Source organism: Cervus elaphus, chromosome 12 (assembly GCF_910594005.1).
Source record: "Cervus elaphus chromosome 12, mCerEla1.1, whole genome shotgun sequence".
In the NCBI taxonomy this organism is placed as follows: domain Eukaryota; kingdom Metazoa; phylum Chordata; class Mammalia; order Artiodactyla; family Cervidae; genus Cervus; species Cervus elaphus.
Window position 1 is genome coordinate 44,464,010 of NC_057826.1, and position 22,660 is coordinate 44,486,669.

The 22,660-nt window shown below is 39.3% G+C and overlaps 1 non-coding gene across 1 annotated transcript; it reads left to right on the forward strand.

Annotated features, from left to right (window-relative positions):
- The first annotated feature begins 20,874 nt into the window (after positions 1 to 20,874).
- On the forward strand, positions 20,875 to 21,038 carry LOC122706064. Its single transcript, XR_006344315.1, has one exon. It is a non-coding gene; the product is annotated as a U1 spliceosomal RNA (small nuclear RNA).
- Positions 21,039 to 22,660: the final 1,622 nt, after the last annotated feature.

The following is a 22,660-nucleotide window of genomic DNA, read 5'->3' on the forward strand; positions in this document are numbered from 1 at the left end:
CCAATCAGATAACCAGGCTTACCACATTGACTTGATATCAATCAAGCCAAAAGCAAAAAAAACAAAAACAAAAACCTTAAATTGTAGTTAGCCTTTGTAACCTTATTAATATTTTCTATTTAGTCATTTTATGTTGGAATCTTTACTTGTAAGTTGCAAGTACTGGTTATTTTCTTTCTTTTCTCTTGAAGGAGTCTATCTGAATGGGGGTAGGGGGAGCTTCAAGCTACAGAGATAAAACTCAAAAGAGAAAAACAGGTAGTTGTTCAGGAAAGATCTCTAGGGATATTTGGAACTTTTTGGACACATGAAGTAATTCTTATAAAGCCAGACCTTCAAGTAGACTGTGAGCTAGAAATAAAAGCTCATTTAAGAAAAAATTAATAGAACAAGTTTCAAGAAGATCAATGTACATTATAATGTTGTCAGTGGTATCTCAGGCACAGTCATAGTTAAGACAAAAACCAGGTAACAAAAAGGTGATTAAAGAGGGTGCTAATGAGCTTCCCTGATAGCTCAGTTGGTAAAGAATCTGCTTGCAATGCAGGAGACCTGGATTCAATCCCTGGGTTGAGAATATCCCCTGGAGAGAAGGGAAAGGCTACCCACTCCAGTATTCTGGCCTGGAGAATTCCATGGACTGTATAGTCCTGTTGTCGTAAAGAGTCGGACATGAATGAGCGGACATGAGCAGACATGAGTGACTTTCACTTTCAATGAATAGAAGGACTCCTGATAACTCAGTGGTAAAGAATCTACCTGCAATGCAGGAGACAGGAGCTCTATCCCTGGGTCAGGAAAATCTCCGAGAGAAGGGAATGGCAACCCACTCCCGTATTCGTACCTGGGAAATCCCATGGCAGGCTATAGTCCATGGGGTCGTAAAAGAGTTGGACACAACTTAGCGACTAAACAATGATAATGAATAGAGATTCTGTTCAATTGGTAGGGGGAGGTATGCATCAAGTGATTCTAATATGCTTTCAGGTAGCATTGTAAACCACTGCTTGTAATCTCAGTTTTTAATCTGAGAATCAGTCAGTTCAGTTCAGTCGCTCAGTCATGTCTGACTCTTTGCGACCCCGTGAATTGCAGCATGCCAGAGACCTCCCTGTCCATCACCAACTCCCGGAGTTTGCCCAAACTCATGTCCATTGAGTTGGTGATGCCATCCAGCCATCTTATCCTCTGTCATCCCCTTCTCCTCCTGCCCCCAATCCCTCCCAGCATCAGGATCTTTTCCAATGAGTCAATAGAGGTTCTCAAATTTTAATGTGCATCAGAATCACCTGGAGGGCTTGTTAAACTAAAAATTGCCCTACCCCAGAATTTCTGACTTAGCAGGATGGGGTAAGAGCTATACTTGCGTTTCAACAGGCAAACAGGTAATGTTAATGCTGCTGGTCTGGGAACTACATGCTGAGAACCTAACTGAGGTAGTTATTTATATACTCATCTCTTACCTAGACTGCAAGCCCTGCAAAAGATAGAGAACTTGTCTTGGCCAGTTGGTAGCAAAAAGTTTGGCACATATTGAATGCTTAAGAGATGTGATATTGTAGACTAGTATATTAAATTTCAGACACAAATCACCATTATGTGAGTGTGAGGATTGGCAAATCACTAGTTCCAAAGCTTAGTTATTCTCATGATAGTCCCAACCTAAAGTTATAGATCTGCAAGGCTGGCCCTGGGGCCAGCCATCACTCCAAACAAGGTTTCCAGGATGTATCTCATGGCTCAAGGACTGAGGGTGAAAACGTAAAAGCTTGTCTATTTTCATCAAATGCACTATACTCTCCTTTTTTAAGACATCAAAGTTACCTCTCTTGGCACTAGCTTTTGTTTGTTAAACACTTATTTCAGGCAAATTATTTATTTCTTAGATTTTTATTAATTGTTGGAAAGTGTTGTTATGTAACATTTTTTGATCTCTGGATGGAAAAAATGATCCTGATCAAAAAACTAAATAAAATTATACTGTCTAATGGGTAGTATCATAAACATTTCTGCTTTCCTCTTTACCAGATTCAGTCAACACATTTTTAGGAGATAACTGGGATCTTTCTTCCTTTAGCAAAGCTTTACTGGCCATGCAGCGTCTGTGTCCTACATTCAGGGAACACGTGGATGAGCAGAATCCAGCCCGGGCCCTCCTGAGGCTCACAGGCCACTGAGCCTAAGGCAACATGGAGAGCACCAGGGGTGGTTATCAACCCCGTGTGGTCCCAGGCAGCATGAAGGGCGACCTGTAGTCCAGGCCAGGAGAGAGCCGAGTGGGGAAGGAGGGCAAGCCAACCCTTAGTGAAGAGACATTTTGACCCTTCACTTAGTGAATCCTCCTGAGGCTGCTTTTAAAAAATAAAAAAAGAGAAGAGTCTCGTAGGACTCAAGTGATGAGCAAATTCCATTTCAGAAATATAGGGAACAAGCAGGCTTCCTTCTTAAAATTTAACTATTGTTACAATGGAATAAAAAAAACTGAGACTCTGTGGTCCTCAGGATTTTGGTTGGTTGGTCAATGCCTGTGTCCCCCACTCCACCCCATTTAAGCATCACACAAAGCAAACCCTCCTTCTCCATTCACAGATACATGCAAACACACACTCTTCAAATCTTCTCCTATAATTTTTTCAAGTGAATCCTTTGTTTACTCTGTTATATGTTACAGCATCAGTCACTCTGACTCCCTGGCAGACATTAAGGATAAGGAAGCAATTATACTCTTGAAAAAGCACATTTATGGACACTTTACATGTCCATTCAAACCTTTTCCCCTTGCAAGTCTTGCCTTTGGCTGCCTCTAGATACAGAGGGCATTTTAAAGCCATTATGTATGTATGTGTATGTGTGCGTGTGTACAATTGTAGCTTCAAAAAGCATTTACACATTTAGAATCTGTCCTTACCTTTGCCTTCCATTAAAACAAATAAGGGTCATGATACTTGATCTTGTATGGGACATCACTTTTGAAAAATGGTTTACCAAACTCCTAAATAAAATGCACTAGGTTTTCATAGTTTGCAGAGAATACATTCTCCTATAAAACGAGTTTTTTTGTTTTTGGTATTTTTTTAGAAAAGACCTCATTGATTTTCAGATGGGCTTGTGGTTATGGTGTGCACAATTGATTTTGATTCAGGAATACCTCTGGAGTTCTCTTTTAGATGGGTCAGTCTGTGTGTCTTACACATAATAATGAGATGACTTTAATCTGAAGAGGATATTTTTCTTTACTATTGAGCATATTTTATATTTTATTTTTCTCAATTATTTTTAATCTTAAATGAAAGAAAGATGTGCATTTCTACTACTCTTGATTCCTAGGATGAATATTTTATTTTGCACACCTTTTTCTCATCAGAAACTAGAGAAAAAGTGCATTTTTTTTTTCTTGCTTCTCTGTGTTTTGGAACTTTCCTATTTTTTCTGTATATCTGCATTATCTTTGTAGAGGCCTGATTTGGGCTTGGCTTTCATTTCAAAAAGCATTCCACTTTAAAATAACTATTCCTTTACCCTATCAATGAAAGCATGGAAAAGTATTACAAGTAATACACATAGCTTAAAATGTTTACTCAAGAAGAATAAGATGTAAGAAGAGATAAAAGAGACAAAGATGAACTTGGAGCAGTACAATTTAGGATAATTGTATCTCTAAGGGTTGTTGTGAGAATTAAAGTAATACACCTAAGGCAATTGTAAGAGTGCCCTACCCTGTAAGCACTGAATAATGGTTAGTTAGTATTATTATTATCTGAAAAAAATAAAGCATGTAACAAAATAGCCTTTACATACTGTGTTTTGGAGTGAAGGAATCTGGTCAAGGATTAAAATGCAGAATTTTAAGTTTATTTTAAATGTTCCACTCCCTTGTTTTTTAAGCTTCCATCATCCTAGATAGAAGTCAATGTATTTTTCACATGGGAAACAAAACAGCCTCTCCTTCTCTTTAGGAGATGGTGATCTCTAAGGCACACACAAAGCAAATAACAACAACAACAAAAACAAAATCCTCTCTTGAAGCCATTCTTTTCTAAGTTTGTTGTTGACTGGTCACAGGTTCATCGATCAGAGGGTCCTGGGTTTGGGGCTACATAAGCAGCTCTCTCTCCAACAGTATGACTCTCCACTAATTGGAATGAGAAGTTAATCTCTCTCCAACTGAACCCAGCTGAGTCTCTGAGAGCAATGATGTATTTAAAAGATCTGTGGCAGTCCAGGGCATGTGGCACTAACCGGATTTAGCTCATTAGCAAATCCACAAGGCCCTGCTGACACTGCACCCAGAATAAAATACATGAGGCCAGCCTGTGCCCTGTGGGCACCTACAGCATGACTACATAATAAAAAGGCATTTATTAATAATCTCATTGGTCACACAATACAAAGGAAGGCAACAAGAAGTCAAGCGCTGTCATTTGTCGTGACTAGAGAGGCATAATTAAAATAAGTGTCATGTGATTAACCTTTGAAAAATTAATCTGGAATGAAAAAAGGCACAAAACAAGGAGGATAGGCTCTTAACATGAATTTAATACAATAGACAGCTGTTGTATGCTCTTTGATCAAATTCCATATGCTTGTGAAATGTTAGTGCCCTTGATAGCAAAGAGCAAAATTTAAATTAAATTTAAAAAAAAATTAGCAAAATTTAGCAAGTGAGGTGTCTACTGTTAAGAAATAACAGCAGACCACAGAGAAGCAGGGTGAATAGTGGTAAAGACTGTCAGTCTTGGTGTCATCCATCTGGGTTTGAATCCAGATTCCTCCCATTACCACCTATGTGTTCTTGGGCAATTTTCTCAGCCTTTTAGTAACTCAGTTTCCATATCTGTAAAATGGAGCTATTTATACATCTTATATGATTCTTGTGATGACTAAATAAGGTCATATATGTACAAGTCTCAGCAGAGAGTGAGGCACACTATAGCTCAAAAAGTCTTAGCATTGATAAAAAGTATTTGTGAGTTAAGTCTGGGTGTGGAAGAAGTTTTCCCTGTGTGGAAAACATGAGAAGTGCACACTCCAGCACTGTGATCTATGATGCTTCAGTGCTAGTCAATGGAATTTTTCCCAGGGTCTTGCTGGCAGTGATCTTATCTTGTGATTTAATGTCAAACGTGGCACATCAGTAATTCTGAAGGAATGTTACAGGCTATGGCAGAACAAGAGGACTCAAGAATAACATTTGTACATTTGGTCTAGCCCCAGAATGCTCAACTCAAATCCTGTAGAGCCAGGCAGTAATGAACTGGCCAGGAAGTGGTGAGGGCTACAGAACATGTACTCCCCACTTGCAGGCAGCTGTCACTCAGATAAAGCCACTTTTTGTCATAACGAAATGCGAGTCCAGTGTTGCCAGTTTTAACAAAGGATGCTAGAGATACTGATTTTCATGGGAAATGTCCCATTTGAAAAAATAGTCTGCTGGCCACACCCAGCCCTTCATCCAGGGCTTGGGACTAGGGTGAGTTAAGTGGGGCATTCATCTCAGATGCAAAATTTAAGGAAGCACCCCAAAATTTAAAAGAGCCAAAATAAATAGTGCGTTAATACAGTATTTTAAAAATCAAATTTAAAGCAAAATATCATAATTTAGAAAATATCAAGCTCTTAACATAGGATCTATATTACTGATTTTTCCTTTTGTCTCATATTCTTACATATCTCTACATGACACTGCCTTGCCTCTGTCTGGACTCGAAATTTCACTGCCACCAAACTGCTAGGCAGTTGCCAGCTTATCAACTGGACCAATTCTTGGAATAACCAAAGTATTGCCCAAAATAAAAGAAAATAAGTTATCAATTAGTTAAGGAGCTATTCACCTCCATCTTTATTCAACAAAATTTCGTTAACATCAACTAAGGAGGAATCAGTGAAAAGTCAGGATTAGTCTGTTTGTAAATAAGTGTTGTTTTGCTTTTGAATACAGTTATCTAAAAAAATAAATACTCTAACAAAATAGCTTAGTGGATGACCTGCTTTTATAAACAGAAGAGATTTATAAATAGGCAGTAGGATAGGCATTCTTGAGTCCAAAATTTTCTTTGAAATCATATGCAACATTTTGATTCTCACTTTTCATAAGATTCTTAAAAGGCTCAGGACCACTTACTCTGCCCCAACCCTGATAAAGACTTGGAATTATTGAAATAAAGCATGACAATGAGAACACACGCTTTGAAGCCAGACAGGTCTGGGTTTAAATCCTCTTTTTTGCCTTGATACCTTGGACAGGTAATTTCTTTCTTAGTTTTCTTATCTGTAAAAGAGACCATCTCATCAACTTGTTGTAGAGACCAAAGTAGATAACACATTGTATTATCTACTTTGTTCTTAGTCTGGCAAGAGACTCTGGGTATATAGTAGTTGTTATCATCATTTATCATATTCACTGGAAACCATGCCCTGCCAACATCCTTAAAAATAAGTAACTATACTTAAGTAATTTAAATAGGTCCTTTATTTATGCTATTAATTTTCTTGGTTCACCTTTAAAAACAGTACAAGATTTAGCTTCAGTTTGGGTGGAATTACCACAAATCCTGAAGTTATTGGGGCCTAAATTAAAAAAAAAAAAAAAGTTATCTTTGATATGGCAAATTTTTTCCCTTTAAATTAAAAAGAAACAACTCCATAGCATTAAAACAATAAACTAAATGTAAACTAAGCTAAAAGTAAAAATAAATGATTATGGCCTTATTGCACATTCTGTAAGGAGAATGACTACTGAGTAGTTAGCAGGTCAACCTAGTAGCCCCTTGGGGTGCTGTGGGATGTGACTCAGGAGAACTGTGATGGAATTCAACCTTAGCAGCCGGGTTTTCTGGTGTTAAGTTCTGATAATGTTCCTGATTCCACTGAGTGACCTGAATGCTCCCAAGATGAGAAACAGTACTGTCGCTCAGTGGCTATGGGTTCAAATCCCATTCCTACCACAAATTTGCAGAGTGACTCAGGGCGGAATCAGTTAACTGATTCGAGCCCTAGTTTCACCCACTGTAAATTATTTCCCCATAAGGCTTTCCCCAGGAGCCCTGTCATGTGCATTTCAGAAAAATGTGAAACTTGCATAGCTTTGCTATACTCTGCAATACATCTTTATTTTACGTTCCCTTTCCTCCCAGCTATACTCCTAAGAAGTAACTAGAATTTCTCATTTAATCAGGAAGCTGTTTTTTTTATCATCAATGAAAGTGTAATACTGCTATCAGTTAGAATTGGCTATTTATGTCAGGTTCATCTGATTGGAACTTAACTCTATTTCATTAAAACAGAGAAATGTCACCCTTTTAACTAATGAAACACATCCATAAGAGAGCTATATTTTTAAAAGTATATCATTGGAAATAACCATATGCAAAATGCCTTTCGGAGCATGTGCAAGCTTTTCAATAGCAATTTTCTTCTCTTTTGTGTGCATCCCAGACCCAAGTGAAAATTTCTTTTGACTGGAAGAGGCAATGGTTTATTGTGGCAAAAAACCAATTTCCATTGCTTCCCCATCCGAGGAAAATATTTTCTGTATTAGCCTCTCCCCTAAGGTATATTTTAAAGATAGTATAAAACTTTTTATTTAAAGCATTCAATGCCACAAATAGCAACTTTGACTATGCCTTGGAGAAGAGCTGAAGATTTGTAAAAACATTTGAAGCCAGTTATTCTTGAGGCAGTTTTTATGCTTCTGTCCTTCACCACATTACTGAGTCTGTGCTCAGGAAGACCCCAAGAGAAGGGCTTTTAAAACAACACCCCAAATCTGGCTAGGAAGGCTCATCCCTTCTCCCTCTTGAAGCATCTTCAAGAAGACTTTGTAGAAGCCTAGAGTAGTGTCTTCAGAAGAAATCACTGAACACATCATATCTCTGGTGCTATCCTCTTAGTTTCGCAATACAAGGCTGGATGATTTAGCAATGTGGCATTGAAATGTGAGCACAGGGCAGCCAACTCCATGGGAAGGGTTGGTTTCTCACTTTCTCTTCTCTGTCTTTCTCTCCTCCCTTCTTTCCCTTCTCTCCTCTTTGCCTCCCTTCTTTCCTTGTTTCTTTTCCTTCTTTCCCTACCAATCTATCTATTCAAAGAACATTTATCTAGGGTCTGGTATGTCAAGTACAACATAAGGCTCTGGGAATACCAAATGAATCCCCTTGGGGAGTCTCCAATTTAGTGACAGGAAGTCTTCATTTATTAAATAACCCCCAAAATGGTATGATCTATAAGAGAGCGCAATGGTGAAGGAGATCACCTCTGCTTACCTGGATAAGGAAAGAGCAGGCAACTGAGAAGTGGCTTGGAAAAGAGCAATCATGAGCTCACCAGGCCAGTGTGGTCATTCCAGCAGAGGATGCAATAAGGGTGTGGGCATGGTACTTGGCAGTACCCAGGTGGCATAGTTTGCTTGAACTGCTTAAGTGGGCAGTATAGAGGAACCGGGGTGTTGGGGCAGGAGGGGTTAAAGCTAGACAGGTAGCCAGAGAGGACACTAGTGCCAGATGAAGGAAAGCTACCCAAACAGTTCTGACAGATGTCTTTGGAGCCCCTAATGTGGGTTAGACACTGTTCTTGGTGCTTGGGATACTGCCCACACTCTCAAGAAGCTCATATTATTTGATGGAAAGAGATGATAAAGAAAGAAAGAACTTCAATCTGTCAAACCCCAATAAGTGCTGTTAAGAAAATAAAACAGGGTAATAGAGTTTAATAGGACAAAACCCTGGGGCCAGTGTCCTTCAAATAGGTGAGGGAGGGAAGGCCTCTCCACAGAGGTGACATTTACTTTTCAGATTTAGCACTTCTGAGATGAGATCTCCCTAGGTTTGTATATGTATTGGGCACCTGATGCGTGACTACGGTGGAACAGACCTACCCAAGGTGGAAGGCCATGAGCGTATTTTACACAGGAAGGGTGGCCTGAATGGGTGTGTGTCCTAAAGAGTGAGCTCGTAGTGAGGAACACTGGCAGCTGCATGGAATGCAGCTTGGAGCTTTAGACTGGAGGCAGTGAGGCCTGTTGGGAGTCCAGTGGGTAGTGTTTGGGTGCTGGCAGGTAGAATTGTATCTATAGGCTTCTGTCTACAGAGGTAACAATGACCTAAGCTGACTAGCATCAAAGTTAGGATCATAAGAGGTGGAAAACCACAGTAACTGTGCTTGCATACTCTAGGCCAGCCACTCCCTTGGATGGCTTTCCTAGAAAGCCCTCCTCAAGGAGGTGGAATTCACTTAAGCTTTGCCTAAAACTAAAATGCTCAAACTCTTGAACAACAAAGAGATCAAACCAGTCAATCCTAAAGGAAATCAACCCTGAATATTCATTGGAACGACTGATGCTGAAGCTGAGGCTCCAGTACTTTGGTCACCTGATGTAAAGAATGGACTCGTTGGAAAAAACCCTGATTCTGGGAAAGATTGAGGGCAGGAGGAGAAGGGGGCAACAAAGGATGAGATGGTTGGATGACATCACCGACTTAATGGACATGAGATTGAGCAAACTCTGCAAGATAGTGAAGGATAGGGAAGCCTGACGTGCTGCAGTCCATGGGGTCATAAGGAGTTGGGCACATTGGAGCAATTGAACAACAACAAAATGCTTGAATTTAGAGTTCAGTACACTTCTCCTATAAAAGGCCACATAGTAAATATTTTCCTTTTTGCAAGTCATATGGCCTCTATCACAGTTACTTAACTCTGTGGTTGTAGCTCATGGGCAGCCATAGATAATATGTAAGGGAATGGGCATCACTATGTTTTAATAAGGCTTTATTTACAAAATAGGCAGCTCGCTGGTTTGGTCCATGGGTGGTATCATTTCCCATCTTATGCTCTATTCTGTCCAGGAGATTCTTTGGATTGTTGTTCTAAACTCTAAAGGAAGGCAGTCAATGACTATCTTCCTATGTATGTATGCATATTGTAAATTATTTTATTTTTTATTTTTATTAAGCAGCAAGTTTAGATTTTATTTCCAGCTCTGTGGGTTCTGGTTTTGTGCTTTGTTGGCTAGTGGAATTATCATACTCCATAATCATATAGGTGACAATACAGTGCAGTGTGAGAGCAGCAACAGGAATCAGGTGGTCTGGGTTTCAAGTTCATCTACCTTACAGCGTGGCTTTACTTCTCAGAGCCTCGGTTTCCTTTTTAATAAATTGAGAGCATCAGACTAAATGACTTTTAAGGACCTGTGTGGCATTAATACTCTCTGGGTGCTTTGTTCTGAGCTGGAATGCTAGTGATGTTTGATAAATAGATGCCCAAAGAGAAGAGGCGGAAGTCAAGCGGATGAGAAATGACTTAGGTCTGGATGAGGGGTTTGGCAGCATGGATGGAGATGACAGCACGCAGATGACAGATGCTTGTAGTGTGGTGCCAAGCACATGATTACCATTAAGTGAATGAGTGAGGTTGTCACTGTGAATGGCAATTGGACGGATGTGGATACCATGGGAGAGGAAAGAGTAGAAGATGATCCTGAAATCTTGAGTCTGAAGGGCAAAGGCTTGAATAAAGGATGGGGAGTTGATGAAGGCAGAACCCAAAACGGTGACTTGGAAGTGAATTGTAAAGTCAGAGCTAAAAGAGTCCGGCTGAAGATCTTTGAAATATGGGCATGTTCACTACCTAAAGTTGGCCTCTACTTCACCACCCAATTCTATCTGCTGTATGACTTCCAGATAAATATTCCCCAGCACAGAGCTTTTATCCTGTTATTAGAGAGCTCAGGAAACTGTGGTTCCCCGTCACTTATCTTTTTGAACCAGCATTCTAGATCACTATAATCTGGTCAGCTGAACTTTCATCTCCTATTGTTCCCTGTAACCTTTTCACATATCCTACATTCCTACATCCTGACATCTCATTGACCTCTGAATATACATGAACTTTTTCACCTTCATGTCTACCTTGAACCACATGCTTCCCTTACTTGCAGTGTACTTCCCTTTTCTTTATGTGTCTGAAATCCGTCTCTCCTTCAAACCTCACTGTTATTTTGAATTTTTTCTGCTACCAAGTCCATAGTGGCTTTGTTCTTCCCCAAACTCCCCAATACTAATCTTGTGGCCCCTTATTTGGTATATTCCACCTGCCACCTAGAGGCTTCCCAAGTGGTGCTAGTGGTAAAGAATCTGCCTGCCAATGTAAGAGATGCAGGTTCGGTCCCTGGGTCCAGAAGATCCCTTGGAGTAGGAAATGGCTACCCACTCCAATATTCTTGCCTGGGAAATCCCATGGACAGAGGAGCCTGGAAGACTACAGTCTATGGTGTTGCAAAGAGTCGGACATGACTGAGCAACTAAGCAGCAACAGCAATAGCTGCCTAATGCAGAAACCCTGTTCCTACAGCACATCTCTCCTAGAGAGAAACATGTAGATTGTATGAATTTATATAGCCTTTTGGTGACTTTGACAATTTCAGTCTCAATTCCCATTTGGGATGACTGAAGCTCACAGAGTGGGTACCAAATGACTGGAGAGAGGAGTCAAGGACAGGAAAGAACTAGCTTTGCGCACCCATGATGCATCAACTGCTATTTTGATATCTTAGAAACATTATTTCATTTTGCAATGACTCCGCAAAGTCAGTTATATAATTGTGATTTTTATAGGTGAGAAAACTGGTTCAGAATAATTAGGTAACTTGTCCAAGATTGCCAGATAATTAAGTGTTGGATCTGGAGTCAGGAGGGATGTATGAGACTGAAGACCACACGATGTGGCTAGAGGAAGCGCAGCACAACAGAGAGTTTTGAAGTCAGGGGTCCCCACGTTATTCTGGAGATCAGATAGATCTTAAGATGTCTAACCATACCTGGCTAGAGCAGGTGTTCAATAAATTGTGGCTTTTAAGTTACATTTAGACGATATAGTATTTTAATTTTCTCTTTGAATTTCTTATATTACTTAGCAAAGCTACAATTTAGTATTTGAAATATAATTGATATAAGAGCTCTTTGATCTACATTTTGTCAAACAATTGGTTTGATTGTTTTCTTTTTCTAAATTGAATGGGTATGCTGTGTTCATATGTCTTCACACAAAAGAAGATCGCCTTCAAGAGCCTTAGAATATATGGTGTCACATGTAGTCTGTAATAAGTGCTCTAAGAGTTGCATTTTCATCACTGCCATTGCTAACACATGGTGGGTGTTTAACAAAAACATATATTCCATGATGCTAGTGAGTGAATGAATATGTGCAAGAAGTGCCATCAAACATCCTAGCATCACTTTGAGCACATTTACTCCTATTCTGACAATTTTACTGAATGGATCTAGATTCTATTCCAGCTGTTCTGGCTAATCACCAAAACTTCTTGTTTGCTATTTGTTAAGTCACAGATGCTTAGGGTATATCCCAGGAGAATCTGATTGATTGGCTCTGGGAGTTTAAGAAGCACCCTGGGAAGTTTTGCTCACTAGCCAGATTGGAGATACCACATATCTAGATGGTGATGACCACCTTCTGTTCCTGCGCCTGCCACATACACTCTCCCTTTAGCTGATGAGGCACTCAGTGGCAATGAGTCAAGTTTCCTAAGACTGACCAACCACCAGTGGAACTATTGTCCTTCCTTTCACTTCATGATGGTCAGGGTGACAAAAGCCACTCAGACTGAGTGCAAATTCTGAACTCACACCTCATTAACGATTACATCATCTCTCAAAGCCTCAGTTTTTTATTCTGTTCAGTGAGACTTAGAGTAATACTTATCTCTTCAGGTTGTGATGATTAACTAAAGTGCCTGATATATTGTTAAATTCTAAATAGAGTCTAGTTCTGATTGGTCACTTGTTCTGCAAACATTTATTGAGTTCATCTTGTATGCCAGGCACAGGACTGACTTTCATAGATAAGATTAAAGCCTTGCTCTAGCTGTTCATACTCTCCAAGGGGTAGACACAGACAAGCAACATATTCTATCATGGAGAAAATTATAGTGATCTCTACCAAGTGGAAGAACAAAGGATAAGAGAGGGAATGGATGGGAGCAGGGGAAAGAGGAGGCTTCAGGAAGGTGATTTATCCTTGGCTAACATCTACTGCATTTCTATACTATGCAAAGCAAACTGCTAATATTTTGTCAAAAAAAAACTATTTAAAAAGAATATTTAAAATGCATAAGTTAAAAAAATACCTTCGTCCCCCTCAACTAAATTGTAAACAAATAGAAATAACCACTAGGAAAAGAAAGTACTTGGGAGTTTTTTAATGATTAAGCAGAACCCTGCTTGCCACTGGTAGTGCTCTGGGCTGTAGACAACTCAGGATTATCTCTGGGTCCTGGAGAGCAGTTCTGTATGAACTGAATCTGACATTCTGAGCTAGTTTCGTAAGTCAATATCATCATTGAAAGGAAGCCATTGATCAATGAAGTGGAGCTACTAAAAATGGATTCCAGCCTGGGAAAAATTCACTGGGGAAGCTGTAAATGTGCCTGGCCTGTAATGGCCAGGCCAGGTTCTTTGTGATTCAGCTGGCTAAGAGCTGAAGGCTGCTGGCCAGACAAACCCCTAGCAAGGATAATACATCTCACCAGGCTCCAGATCCTCATCACCCACTTGAGGCAAAATGAAGGGCAGAAGCAAGGAGCAGGCCTCACTGGAGGAGAATGGGCAGAGATGGGGTCTGCTGGGACTCAGTGACCATCCACACGCCCTGGCTAATTCCAGCTTCCCAGAAGCACGACTATAATAAGGGGCTGGTGGTGGCCTTGCCGCGTCTCTGCCCTCTTTTCTTGCTTAGTGGCTCATCACACATTGATGGAGATGAACAATGGGGGGAGGGGCTCAGAGGCCAGTAGGTTAGACAAAGAATGAAATTGTGCCTTGGCTAGATCCACGCCAATTATGTCTGAATAAACAAATCCATGGTACAAGCCAAAAGCCTTTCTTCCCCCATTCCCCCAACCCACTTTTTAATTTTTGTCTTGTTCTGAAAAGTTGGACATATTCCCTGTACTGTCCTGGTACCCAGATGGCCTGTTTGCGTAAGCAGTGGGGAAGAAGGTCAATAATACATCAGCATGCACAGCCTCCACTAAGGTCAGTCCTGCATAAAATACACCATGACAACCTGAGGGCAAGTTTTAAATGGTGCTCTGCAACAAGGATGGGGGGATGATAGTGAGGGCGGTGCATATGCTGCCTTCTCACACAGGCTGCGAAACTGACTTCTGCCCCTCTCCTCCCCGCCGCAAAGATATATTTTCCTGGGTTTGTTTAGTGGTCTTTTAGGCAAAATTTTTTTTTACGTAAACACAGAAGTGCTCATGCTCCAAATGAGGAAGGTTTTAAGAGGGTCTGTCTTCATCTATAAATACTTGTCATGGTAGTTTTTTTTTTTTTTTTTTTTTTTTTAATAATCAAATCTAATGCCTCAAAGAAACACAATGGCTACTGCAGTGTCAAGTTCTAACTTATTGAATCAGCTCCGTGTTTTCTTTTTTTAAAAAACTCTAGATATGTTTGAATAAGATTTGAGTTCTGAGCTAGACAGTGCCTGTGAGTTTTTAGCTAAGATTTATATTCTCTAGTGGCATTTCTCAAATATATTTGGTTATGACTAACTAATAAAGATAAAAGCAGGTATGTGTGCATAGTCTCTCAGGATTCTATAAGGGTTCTGCTTCTCTCTTCCTTCTTTCAAGATTGGGGGGAATCCAACAGCACCTTTTGAATGTAAAAAATAGTAGACAAGTCCATTTCAGTTAGGTTATCTATTCAAATTGGAGGTGAATACTGGCACACATATTCTTGAAGATTGATCCAGGTTGAAGCATGTTGCACAAGGGTTTACTGTTCAACTTGCAAGTAATTTGTAAAGCCAGAGTCAGTCTTGACTATGAAACATTGTATCACAGTGATTGGAATCAATAGTTCTTGCACTGTCATTTGTCACATATTTACAAGCTTGAAAAATAGTTCATTTTGTCCTCATCCCATAACTCAAAAGATTGAATCAGAGCCCTGGAGGGATCTGCCAACAGGACACATTCATTACTGATCAGCCGTCTTGGTGAGGCTATAATCACAACCACACCAAAAACAGAATATAAATAAAAGTTAAAGCACTGCTCATTTGGTATACTCTTAAATATTTTTAGCTTCAAATATTTAAAAGTCTGCTGGGAGACTTCAGTCGCCTTGGTGACCTACCTCAGGTGACCACAAACAGAAAATTCATTGAGGCCGATTTTCCCATCACACTCTCAAAACATTCAAAGGTATCATACTTTCTTTTTTTTAATACAGAAAAATCAAAATCTAGAGTTAATGGTCCAAAACCTTCATAAAGTATACTTCTTCCAGTTGCCTCTCATATAGTTTGTAAATGACCTCCTATTCCCAAGAAAGATTTTTAGAAGATTTTTAAAGATAATGCTTTCAATTTTAAGATAAAAGATTTATGAATGATAGAACTTGTGTCTATGAAATCAGTAATCCCAACCTTCTAATATTTCAGATGAAGAGCTTCATAAAATGAAAAGACTGACCATAAAGATGTACTACACCTGCTGTCAGAGATAATCAGTAATAGAATTGCAAAGTGAATATTGAAAAGGATGTGAGACATGTACATTTGGGGTTATAATAATGTATTTAAGTTCCCTTCACTCCACTGTTGTATTGATAAAGTATTAATAATTGAGGTTTGTGAGGCCAATTTAAATTATTTAAACAAATCCCTTGGACTGCAAGGAGATCCAACCAGTCAATCCTAAAGGGAATCAGTCCTGAATATTCGTTCATTGGAAGGACTGATGCTGAAGTTGAGGCTCCAATACTTTGGCCACGTGATGTGAAGAACTGACTCATTGGAAAAGACCCTGATGCTGGGAAGGATTGAAGGCGGGAGAAGAGAACGACAGAGGATGAGATGGATCGCATCACCAACGTGATGGACATGAGTTTGAGTAAACTCCAGGAGTTGGCAATGGACAGGGAGGCCCGGTGTGCTGCAGTCCATGGGGTCGCAGATTTGGACACGTTGAGCAACTGAACTGAACAGAACTGAAACAAATCCCCAGATATTAGCAGATGAACACATCTGCTATCCTAGGACAGTGATTGCAGCTAGTTTCTACAGGCATTTTCCTCACTAAATTCAACTTATGGGAGATCAGTCCATTTCCAAATCTGAGCTTGTGCTAATCTAAAACTAGAATCTAAACTGAGAGACTGAAGAAGTTGTCGGTAAGGTGTGTGCTAGAGGTAAAGGTTTCATAATATGACTGGGGCCATCACTACTGTCTGTGTGCAAAATGAGGCAGCTTAACCCTGAGAAAGAGAACAGAATGCAGGAACCAGGCAGGAGACGTTCAAGAGAAAGAGGAAAAAGCTGACCCTGGGAGCAGCCCTATCACTGGCCCTTTTTGAGGCACAGTTGTTCAGTTTTGCTCAGATTCTCATGAAACCTCTCTGACAATGTATCTCTTCTCTTTTGTTTGGAGCTGGTTCAAGTGAGCTTCTATCCCTTGAAACCTCAAAAATCAGAACTAGATGCAGTTAATGTTGTGATCAAGTCAGAGCTAACCTTTCAAGATTGGAGACGTTGTGCCATTCAATGGTACTGGCTTGCTTCTCTGGATCAGTGCACACCAAAGTTTAGTTTTGGTGTCTGACTTTGTACCTCTTTTACTCTAATAGGAGACACAACATATTCAAACACAAGCAGTTAGAAAAATACCTGGTAAAATGGTTACGTGCTGAGACAGGCTGTGAATTGTACTAATAACTGAAAAAAATAATTGAAGTCTCAAATATCCTATCAACAGAGGCACCTGACTTAAATTTGTGGACAAGACTATGAGGAGATGACACTGCCCAAAGAGTGGATTCTAGACAGAGGAAAAACTTTTCTTAGGGCAAAAAGCATAGGGTAGAGTCCATGAAATCTAGGTTTGAGTTCTGACTCTGCTACAAGTCAAGATCACAAAGCTGTGTGTCCTTGAACAAGTTACATAATGTCTTACAGTCTCAACTGTATTTGTAAAATTGTGATAAAAATAGTAGCTTTTTTACTGAGTGGAGAAGATTAAATAAGATAATGTTTGCATAAATATTTATGTGATTTTCTGAGACTGAAGGAAAAGGTTTAGTGTCTTCATCACTGAAGCTTATTTCCCCTATCAAAAATCTATTGAGGAACTCATCACATGTGCTACTTAAATATTTTTTAATATAGGGAAACTCAAAGAATTCAGTAAGAATCCTCTCTCACAAATCATTTCTGAAAACTTGTTTAGAGGTAAATGTTAATGCACAGATTTTACTGATGAAAAAGCAGTTTCTCAGGAAATGAAACTCAAATCAGGTAGCAGTGACATAGTATTTGAAAACAAAGCTACAGGGAATTTGGGTATATGCCATATTCACTCAAGTTTATTAAGGAGACTTGTGATTGTTGCAAATCATAACCACTTATTTAGTTCTGTGGCTGTGGGATCCAATATAAGTATTGGTTTATTGTTTTTAATTTTGGCAGCAAGCTAATGTTCAAGCAATGAACTTCTCATAAAGCTATCCTTATATGGTTTTATTATGCAATTTCAAAACTGCAGTCATGCTTATCTACTTAAAAAAGGAATTAGGCTGTGATCATTATTAATACTTTAAGCTTATCATGACCATTTCTGATATTAATCTACATATGTGCTAATTTCTCATCTGCTACTCAGCAATTGAATCTCTCATTAGGACCTTCACCCACTTCATTTGTTGAAGACAGGTGGAAGATAATTGCTGAATGTGTATTTTTTTATCCTCTATATCCTAAATTTCATTGTCATGCTGAAAGATCCAAATTGCCTTTGACATTTTTCTCTCTGTATATGAGAACATTTTTATTAAATAGCTGAAATTATACACATATCTATTATATATATATGTGTATATATACACACACACACATAATGAGATGCTCTTCTGCCTTTCTGTCTTGCTGCAGCCTCCTTCTATAATCTGAATAATTTTTCTGGGACAAAAATGTCATGGTGAATTAATAAAAAAAGAATTCAAAGATATACAGACTAAAGAAGGAAATAACCTAATCTTGATTCACATTCTTTTAATTTCTATTAAGGTTAGATATCATATATACAATTTAGCTGTTTGTATTTGTGTGTGTGTGTGTGTGTGTGTGTGAATATTGTTTGTCTTTATCCTTTGGTCATTTTTCTATTTTAGTAGAACAATATTTTTTAACATTAATTATGAAAACTACAGTTTTCCCACACTGGCCCATATTTTAAAAATTCAGTATAGAAAGCCTAGAAACACAGTGGTCTTTATTTCCAGAAGAAATAAAATGTACACACATACATTTGTTCAGTTATACATCATTACATTAGTCATTTGATAGTAGCAGTGTATTTCCTAGAATTATTGAATTCTATCTTCAAATCTACTTCAGTTCAGCCTTTTATGTTTAGCACACTATCCTCTTTTCAAAGCCTTGATGGCAAGGTCATAGCAACAGTGAAACAGCAGGGAGATGACACCAGTACTACGTGAAGTGAGATTAAAGAATAGATCATGTAAATGGGATATTGTGGCTTCAAGGATGCTGTAGTGAAGCCACTTAGCCATCTTATTCCTCAAACTTCCAGACCTGCTGGAGGGTTTATGTGTTTGTAGATATGCTTACCAACTGACAGAGCAGAAAAGACTCAAGTCTCTTCCTAAGCGCAGCGTTTTGCCAGTTTGGGAGCAGTAGCAGTGAAACTCATTTGTGCTGGTCCCATGTGGCTCTGTGTCTGGTATAGATTGTTCAAATCTCTCAGTCCCACCAGAAAACCTATAAGCATGATGCTAAGTTGTCTCCTGTGTGTCATTTTGGCTCATATCGGTTTGCTCAACCTGTCATCCTTCTATAAAAAGGGCCTCTTGAAGGACATAGCAGTCCCTACATATTCCAGCAACATCAAAATCTTGCCATAAAAAGCATTATCCTTTATCCATATTCCTCCTCTCTAACCTGAGGGAGGAGAGGAGCAATAAACCATGCCTGGAAGCTTGCAAGTTTCTGTTCTGTCAAAACCATAAAGGAAGAAAATTTTGGAGCTGAAATCATCCTCCTTTGCTTCTTACTACTACTGTATTTTTTTCCTCCTATGTGTGTCTCATCCATCTCAGACCCAGTCCTGTCACTAAAGGGACACTTGTCTTCATTTATACAACTAGCATTCCCTGGGATATGGCAATGGAGGTCAGTCTCACTTTCTGGAAATGATACTCAGACTTTCCTCCAAAAGGCACGTTTCCAAACTTAACTTGATTTGTGTGTGAATTTTCCAAATAGAAGATGACTTGAGATGTACTGAAAATTTTCAAATTCTGCTGGCAGCAGATAACTAATAGGATTTTTTGATGTCTTTAATGAACTGGATCTGAGAGATTTTTTTTTTTTAATGTGGACCAAAGAGTCACATCTCACACAATTTCATCCAGAATTTATAAAGTGCTGCAAAAGAATGTTTGTTTGTATAGTTTTTCATGTATGCATTAAATGTTTCAACATATTTAAGGTAGATATTAAAAAATATGATCAATTTTTTCAAAATAGTAGTTCCATATTATGCACAAAATATATGTAAGATATCAATATCTTGGAGTAAAAAGTACATTTATATCTTGAAGTAAAAAGTACATTTATGTGCTTATTTAGTGTTTAATCTATTTAATGAATTAATAAAGCAACACAAAATAGGCTTTTTAGCTTCTTATTCTATGTAATGTCCATCCTCCCCAATTTGACTACTTCTTCCCTGATACAGTAAAGCTCTTTAGGGTTTTACTTGTCATCATTTCAAGACCCCACAGGCATCTGTTCCAAAGCTATTATTAAAATTGCTGAAGATGTCCTCTAGCATCCTCTTGCAGATTCAAAGGCTCATTTCCTTTTCCTATAGACTCGTGTTCCTTATTTGGAAGCACTCAATAATAAACAAGGCAGGAAGCGGCAAATGCAGGCCCCTTCTGAAATGGCTGAGCAACATTCAATCTGTTGACAAAAGAATAAAATTATGCTGGTGAGGAAACATCACTTACATATATACTCAGGAAGCAGAGAAAGGCCATTCACTCTGGGATTTTATAGTAAGGCACATATAATGTGTCTTTCCATCTGAAAAAAAGGGCTAACCCCACTTAACAAGCAGACTTGAAATAGGGAGGCATGGCCTAAAGAGTACCATGCATGGTTCCATGTGAAGGTTGGATGTTTTCTCTGTGGCTGAGGATATGGGGTAAGCCTCAAACAGCACAACAGTGGCCCAGAAGAGACTCACAGCTTGTGTCTATACCAGACTCCTTCCCTCATCTCTGCCACTGGTCTGGACTCACCTTCTCAGTCCTTCTGGAGAGATCCTCTTGCTCCACCATTTCTGGCTCAAAAAGTAATAAGCCTTTTATACTCTCATGATGTGTGCATGGCATCATCAGTTTCAATGTCTGTTCCAAATAGATGAGGCTCCATCCTGTCTCTAAAGAGTGGATTCCAGAGGAATATAATAGGGGAATAGATAACATTCACATTAGCTTTTTCTAAGTGATGAGATTATGAGATAATTATTTTTTTTATTTTTATTTATTACTTATTTTTCTTTTTTGCTTTTCAGTAAAGTTTCAAAATAGTAAATATTTTAGGTTGTCCAGGCCATATAGTTCAACCCTACTCAATACTCAGTTAGTGGTATGAAAGCAGCCACAGATAATACTAAAGTGAGTGTGACTGTGTTCTAATAAAACTTCATTTGCAAAAATAGGTGGAAGGCCAGATTTGATCTACAGATCATAGTATGTCAATTCCTGCTCAAATGTTTCTATACTGAAAGTCTTTGACTTGCGTGATTAAGAAATATAAACATTTATACTTACCTGGCAGGGGAGATACCGTGATCACGGGGGTGGTTTTCCCAGGGCGAGGCTTGTCCATTGCACTCAGGATGTGCTGACCCCTGCGATTTCCCGAAATGTGGGAAACTCGACTGCATAATTTGTGGTAGTGGGGGACTGCGTTCGCGCTTTCCCCTAAAAAAAAAAAAAAAAAAGAAATATAAACATTTATAAAAATAGAAAAAACAGGCACATTGGTAATCATAATTAAGACTTAGTGGTTGGCTCTTTTAGGAGTGATAAAATTAAGTGATAAAAGCTGATCCTCTCCTTATCTATGGTTTCCTTAGAATGCTGGTTTACTTCTAGACAGGGAGGTTTTAGACTCTAGATTGGCTTGTCCCTCTCCCATGCTATAATCTCTACACTGGCTTCCTGATCCCTCCAAGATTAATAACTGCTACAGTGTTGCACTTTATAATCTAGAATGAAAATGTACATTGTAAGAGAAATTAATGTATCCCACCTCTCTAGTAGCAATAGAATAACTCTGAGAATCTTGGGGAAAACTTCTGACAAATTTAATATGGTACCATTGAATGACCGTGACTTGCTTTTCCTCTTCACTGCATTTAGGATCTCCTGACCTGTTTCTGCTGACAGGCCTGGGACCTTTTAGGAGAATGGGATGTTGCTGAGCAGCTCTAGAGAATTCTACCTTTTGCCCTGAAAACTCTGGGGAATCCTTACCACAATTCATATTTCATGGTGGGGCTGGGGGGGTGACTGACCACCACACTTCCAAAATGCTACTTAGGTTCTGACTGCGTTCACAGGCCCCAATTGTCTCTTCTAAAATGTGTCTCTCTAATCAGCAGATTTGCTGTGAAGGAAACACCAAGTGTGGCAGAAATTGTCTTCCTATTGGAGAACAGTGGGAGAGCAGGTGCTTGAATGTGGGAATGTCAGAGCTCAGAGTGAAGACAATTATTCTCCCCCATGTAGCTCAGCATGAAAGAGAAATTAGCAAGAAAAAGGCAGGCAGCTGCTCTCCCCTGGGTGTTATGGGCAACTGCAATGAGAGGGGCTCCCCTACACCTGGGCATGTTCAGCCCGTGCTGGCCCCGCAGGCCTCACGGGCCAGTGCCCAGGATTCTAAGATGCACTGCAGCGGCCCATGCCAGGAAGGAGCTGGAAGGAAACTAATCACTTCTGGACTCCTTGCAAGAGCTGAAAGTGAAACCAGTAATGTGATACTTAGGTATCTTCCACAGCAGGGACGTTTTTCAGAATCAAGATTAATTCAAGAATAACATTATATCCCCTCCTCCCCTTGACATTCATCCATCCATGTTCAATATTTACCCAAATCAAATGACACAACTGATGGTTGTCTGTTCCATTTTCTATTAGATAAACCCAAAGATGGGGCCCCAAATTACTTATCTAGTGAGAATGGGGAGAGTTTTAATAGGATGACTTTTACCCCGTCTTCTCTCAAGGAAGGACACGCTATTAATTCAGGCTGCCCAGGAGCATACACTGTCAAACCCAGCTGGAACCTGGTGATCAGGAAGGTTCAGGTTCCTTTTGGATCACTATTGTGTGAGGATTCCCTGTCCTTCTCTGCCCTTTATACTATGTGGCATAGTTAAAAGATTCTAACAGAGGCCTGAGAGCAGGAGCACTGTGTTGGCCAAAGGAAATGGATTTTTAAAACAAGCAACTGCCATTTCTATTTGACTAGGTAGTCCTATACTAAATGTGAGTTTTTAAGAACTCAATTGTTTCAAAGTCAAAAATGAGAATTCCACTGGGGC